We start from the raw sequence: 6,739 nt of genomic DNA, 5'->3' as shown, positions 1-6,739 counted from the left end.
ACACAACACTCTCCATGGCAGTGAAGAAGTGGATGAAGAACATCTGGGAAAGGCAGCTTTCAAAAGATATATCCCTGAGGCTGAACCAGAAGATGCCCAGCATTTTGGGGATGGTGGCTGTGGACAAGCCCAGGTCGATGGAGTCCAACATGGCCAGGAAGTAGTACATGGGCTCATGGAGACTATGCTCAGTCTGGATCACAAACAGGACAACAGCATTCCCCAGGAGTGCGATGACATACACAAAGAAAAAGGGGAATCCAATCCAAATGTGCACATCTTCTAGCCCTGGGATACCCAGGAGGAGGAACGAAGAAGGATGGAACTGGGTGTCATTAGGTGCAGCCAATGTTTTGTGCACATCAGATACAATTATTTTTTTTTCAGAGACAATTATTGACTTCTCATTAGTGAATTCTTCTCTTCTCCCTTTGTGTAGATTCCTGGTAAAATGCAAAAAGCATATTCATCTTCCCTTACTCTTATTCAGAAAGAAGTTAGTTATTTTAGTCAACAATACCATATTATATATTTCAAAATTGCCAAAAGATTATATCTTAAATATTGTTACCACCCCCAAAAAATAATTATGTGATGTGGTAGGAGTGATAGCTAAAGCTATGGTAGTTACCATACTGTAATATATAAATGCACCAAATCAACACACTGTACACCTTGAACTCACGCAATGTTTTATGTCAATTATATTTCATTTTTTTAAAAGGAAAGAAGATTACAACAGTCCTCCCTGTGCGCTATCCTCTTCTGAACATCATATGACACCAGGAGGAAAACCAGCCTTAATATGCTGCCACTATACCTAATAAAAAGAGCGACATAAAGAAAAGAGGGTAGAAGGATATCCCCTGCATGGTTGAAACTCAAACTCTGGAGTGTAGCCAAAAATAAATGAGAAAGATAAAATCCAATAGTCTGTGTATCTGATCATGTCCCACATATTTTTACTTAGTGCACATAGTGCTTTCTTTGGTGTTTGTAATCTCAATTATTCCCCTATTAGGGAATCTAAAAATCATAAAATGTAATGTGCATAATCCTGTGTGTATGTGTGCATATGTGTGTATGTGTGTTTATACATTTTTATGGGTTCTTGCAAATACTAGATATGTAATTCTTAAAGCTGAAGAAAATATCTATATTTGTTTATTCATATACATGAAAAAACTCTGCCATATGAAAGTTCTCAATTTAAAACACTCATAAATAGATGAATTAATTAAAAAGAGACAGGACAGAAAACAATTTCAATGTCTTATTTTATAAAATAAATACTTAGTTCCTATTGTAATTTGGTTTTTAAAAAAATTACCTATCATATTTGAAAAATACATTGACTAAGAGGGGGAGATATTTGACAAAAAGTATTTTGCAGTTATGAATAAACATGAATTGATTATGTTAATTGAGATAAATTTACCATCTGGAGAGTAGATAAGTAAATATATCCAGTAAATAAACTATTCAGATATAAGCCACCTGGGAGAGGGGAGATTAAATATTCGGGGATAGACAACTTTCAAATATATTTCTGCCTTGTATCCATGGGGAGAGGGCAGGATCCTCTTAGACATCCTAAAATTTAGTTCCTACCAAGATTCTACCCTAGCTCTCAGGTCTTTATGGGTGTCTCCTTTAAAGTAACATTGGAAGAAGACATATCAAGTGATTTTGTTTTATAGAGTGCATCTAGAATATGTGGGAATTCTAAATTTCTTATTTATAGAAACTAAAAGTTTTAAATAAACAAGGGAGAAGTTCATTACTGCACAGTTTATTTGAGAAAAAGTAGTCATACAGAAAATGTGACAGTGATTGTCATATAAAGAATATGATGTGTGTAATTGTGCAAAGGCTATGATTCAACTTTAGGAATACTCAGTTGTTGGTTTTTTTTAATGTTTTTTTTTTCTTTTTTTTAATACAGAGAGAGACAGAGCATGAAAGGGGGAGGGTCAGAGAGAGAGGGAGATACAGAATCGCAAGCAGGCTCCAGGCTCTGAGCTAGCTGTCAGCACAGAGCCCGACATGGGGCTCGAACCCACGAACGTGAGATCTGACCTGAGCCGAAGCCGGAGGCTTAACCGACTGAGCCACCCAGGCGCCCCTCAGTTGTTGAAATAAGTCAGCATCGACAGGCATCCATTAGAAATAAATGCATATAAATGTCAGTAACTCCTTCTTTAAATTCATGACAAGACAAATAACGTGCTAACTGTGCCCTTTTGAAACCTATGAAGGATGGCAAAAAAAAAAAAAAAAGAGAGAGAGAGATAATTCCATAATTGGAGAAATTGTCCCAGGAAATATATGTCTGTGTGTGCATGCACATGTAACTAAACTTGGTCTGTTAAGGCTGGAGAGGAGACAGTTGAAGTTCTCAATTTTGCAATGTGAAACTATCAGAGATAGTTTTTGCCTTTCATTAGTGAAGAATATGCAAGGTAAGTGGAGAGGTTCTTTTTACAATTTATTCCATGAAGTATTTACAAGGTCCTCTGGGAACCAGTATTGATTAAAAAATTTGAACACAAGTTCAAAGAAAACTTGTGACATACTATCAAGGAGGCCATTAAATGGCCAGGGAGATAAAATTCCAAAGATAAAATTTAAAAATTGTATTGCAAGTGCTATGTTAGAAATACACAGAGAATGTCATAGGTATGGAGGTAGGTCAAGAAAAATGCCATGAAGGAGGTTCAACTGATGCTAAGATTCACAGAACAATTCTTCAGCCAATGAAGGAAATAAACTTAATTTAGATGGAATGAAGAGCAAGGACAAACTGAAAATAAAAGCACGCTCAGTGTATGAAAAAGGAATGTGCTATCGTCTTGATGACTTTATCTAGAAATTCAGTAGACTGACAAACAGACTCTTAATTGTCTGGTTTTGGTCACTTTGGCGCTCCAGATAGCAGAACCTTAGAAAATAAAATAGGGCTAAATCCCTAGAAAATCAACTTATCCCACTTATTTCTGTAGGTTTCCCAGAAAGCTTAAAAATTGGTGCTTCTGAGAAAACCTCACTTACAGTCTGTAAACACTGATCAAAGAAACTGGTTACTTAATAATTCTGTAATTATTTCAATGTCTGTTCATATATCCTCCAATCATCACTGGGCTTAGAAATAAGACTGGGTCAGGGAGCCTGGTGGCTCAGTCAGTTAAGCATCCAACTTTGGCTCAGGTCATGATCTCATGGCTTATGGGTTCTCACATTGGGCTCTGTGCTGACAGTTCAGAGACTGGGGCTTAGATCAGATTCTGTGTCTCCCTCTCTCTTTCTGCTCCTCCCCAACTCACGCTCTGTCTCTGTCTCTCTCTCAAAAATAAACATTGAAAAAAATGGAAATAAGTTGGGGTCTCACCCCTTCATTAAGGTGCTACATGGGATTACAACTGCCTATCCAGCAACCATTTCCTCCATGTGCCATCTCTTAGTCCACCTTATTCCATCTTATTCCATCTTATTCCACCAACCTCCACTATACCCCAATATTCACATTCCCATTTCTGGAACTGCCAGCATAAGGAGAAGGAATGATGGACACCTGCTCATGCTTGTCTAATCTTGCAGTCTCATGACCATTGCGCTTTTATGCAACCTTATTCTTCTTCAGATGCTTCATTACACTAGGTCTTTTTTTTTAATCTATATCTCAGGGCCATGTGTCACAATTCATTTACTCAGAAGCTGATTAATTAAAAAGCATTTATTAGTCATGTTTATAATACCTGACACAGTTCTAGTAACAGAGAAAGCAAGTTCTTGCCCTCCTGCACATTTATGCACCTGTAAAAATATTCAGAAGGGTCAAAAAACAATGGGTAAATTGAAACCAGATACATTTGTGCATCTCCCTCCATATCTCACCCTTTAGTTTTGTGTGTGAGATTTTGCATGGTCATAAGTACAAGTACATTCAGGTAAAAGTGTAGCCCCAAGAGATTAGGAGTATGAGTGTACATTCTCTTGATCTTGCTTTCATTTTTACCTGTCCTCCATCTCTCCATACTACCTTGCCTGCCAAAAACTCTTTTCCCATCCCTTTTAAAATTTCAACAATTTAATTATGATATGACTTACGTGGGTCTCCAAATCTCTAAGAAATATTCCTTGGCATCTTCTTGGGACATGTCACTGATTATGGAAATACTTACGAATGGAAAGTATTTACATTTTTCTTACAATACCACATCCCCTAGGATGTGACAGAGTGTCTAGGAGATCCATTCCCAGAGGATTATAATTATTTGACCTGTCTGGCAGCTGCCATAAAACAACCCCTCACAGGGTACACCTTTATTTGTTCTCATTCACTTACTGTGAACAGCCTTTTCCCTGACCTATTAGTGAAAAATAAGTAGTAGAATTTATCTAACATTGCTGCTTCCAGAAGCAGTAAAATTATTAGAGCTAATAAGAAGCTGATCAAAAAAGTTAAAAGGAAATATTAAGGAATATTTTGATCACACAGAGTTTTTCAAAGGTCTGAAATATTTCTTAATTATAGAGCCAAATACATGTACATGACTACACACATCCCCAGGAAGGACTTGAGAAATCCCTAATCTGGCATCTTTGGCTTACCTTGAGGAAATAATATTAAAATGCAGAATATGGGATGTCTGGGTGGCTCAGCTGGTTGGCCATCTGACTCTTGGTCTCTGCTCAGGTCACAATCTCACACTTTTGTGAGTTCAAACCCTGCATCTGTCTCTGCCCTGGTAGCACGGAACCTATGTGGGATTCTCTCTCCCTCTCTCTCTCTGCCCCTCCCCTGTCTGCACTATCTCTCTCTTAAAAGAAAAACAAAACAAAACAAAAATCACCTTTTTTTTTCCTTAAAAAAAAATAAAGAATGCAGTACATTTTATACATTCGACTAGAAAATATCTGGTGCACTCCAGAAGTCATTTATCTCTCTCTCTCTGTCACACACATGCATACATGGGGTGGAGTTGTTACATTGCAGAATGCACATATATTTAATAAAAAAAAATACTACAGGAAAGTATCTCACTATGTACAGATTAAAAACAATCTTCAACAATCTATGAACAAACTAAATCCAACAGCATAGTAAAAAAAAATTATATAGTATGACCAAGCGTAGGTTATCCAGAAATGCAAGACGGTTCAAGATATATCACATATAATGAAGTCAAGGGAAAAAACATATAACCCTCTCAAATAATGCAGAAAGAACATTTGAAAAAATCTAGAAAGCTTTTATAATAAAAATATTTGACAAACTAAGAATATAAGGAGACTTCCTTGACATGAAAAAGTGCATTAGTTGGGGTGGGGGGAGTCATATCATACTCAATGGTGAAAAACTGAAAATATTGTATCTAAGATCATACACAAGAAAAGAATTCCTGCTTTCAACATTGCTATCTAAAAATTTACTAGAAGTTCTAACTAGAGCAATTAGGCAAGGAAAAGTTACTCAAATATGAAAAAAAGGGAATCTCTCTCTCTCTTTCACTCAAATAAATAAATAAATAAATAAGCTTTATAAAAAAAAAAGAAGAGAAGGAGTAAACTATATCTATTTGTAGATGATACATCTTATATAAATAAAATTATAAAGATTACACAAAAAATCCATTAAAGCAAATAAATGAATTCAGCAAATCCACACAAAACAGTGTCAACATACAGAAATTAGATGTATTTTTAAATTGCAGCAATGAATCATCAAAAAAAGAGTTGAGAAAAATTCCATTTACAATAGCATCAGAAAAAAATCAGATACATACTTAAGAATAAATTTAACCAAGAAAGTGCGAGACTTGTATACTAAAAGCTATAAAACCCTGATAAAGGAAAGTAAAATATATTCTCTAGCTATATCTGGAGTTTGGAAATGGGATTATATACTGTAAATCTACAGGATTAATAAATTATACTTAGATTATTCTGGACTTGATATGAAGATTGGCTTTGTGTTTAAATCATAACAGTATTCTAATTTCCATTCCCAATTTTTCTAAAATCTTGAAGCAAAACAGTAGCAAACAAGGGATATTTTATGTACAATTCAATTGGAACTAGAAACACAACACATACAGTTATTCACACCTATTATGACTTAGCTTTAAGTGAGAAAATGTCATGTATCCTTAATCCTAAACTGTACACTATTACATTAGCCAATTCACAGAGACTGAATGTATTGGATAAATAGTAATGAGAGAGCAAAACAGAGACAGAGGTAGAGAAAGAAAGAAAGAAAAAGAGAAAATTGAAGGAATCAGATTAGAAAGAAGAAAGGGAGCAAGAATGACATCAAGAACAAGATGGGGCAACATTTAAATAAAAGGAGCAATGACTCTAGAGAAGGAAGATAAGACTTGAGGATTTAATATACAGAATATCTATGGAACAGATGCAACTAATTTAGAGACTGTCACCAAACCATGGTTTACACTAATTTTCTTCATCTACAAAATGAGAATACTGAATCAGTGTTCCTTTAGGGTCTATACTTGCCCAAAAAGAAAACACATGGGGAAATGGTGGAGAATTCTCATTCTTTCCCATCAGCCATTCTACTCCCAAATCACTGCTGCCGCCAGACCATCTTCCTTTTCCCTCAGCACTTTGCCTTTGTCCAGTTGCATGGGGTGGGTGAGTAGAGTGGGAAGCAAAGGTAACTTTGCCTTATCTGTCAACTCTAAATGAGTTCCAACAAAAAATAAAAATCTGACTA

This window comes from Suricata suricatta, chromosome 11 (genome assembly GCF_006229205.1).
Source record: "Suricata suricatta isolate VVHF042 chromosome 11, meerkat_22Aug2017_6uvM2_HiC, whole genome shotgun sequence".
Lineage (NCBI taxonomy): Eukaryota > Metazoa > Chordata > Mammalia > Carnivora > Herpestidae > Suricata > Suricata suricatta.
This window is presented reverse-complemented; position numbering follows the sequence as displayed.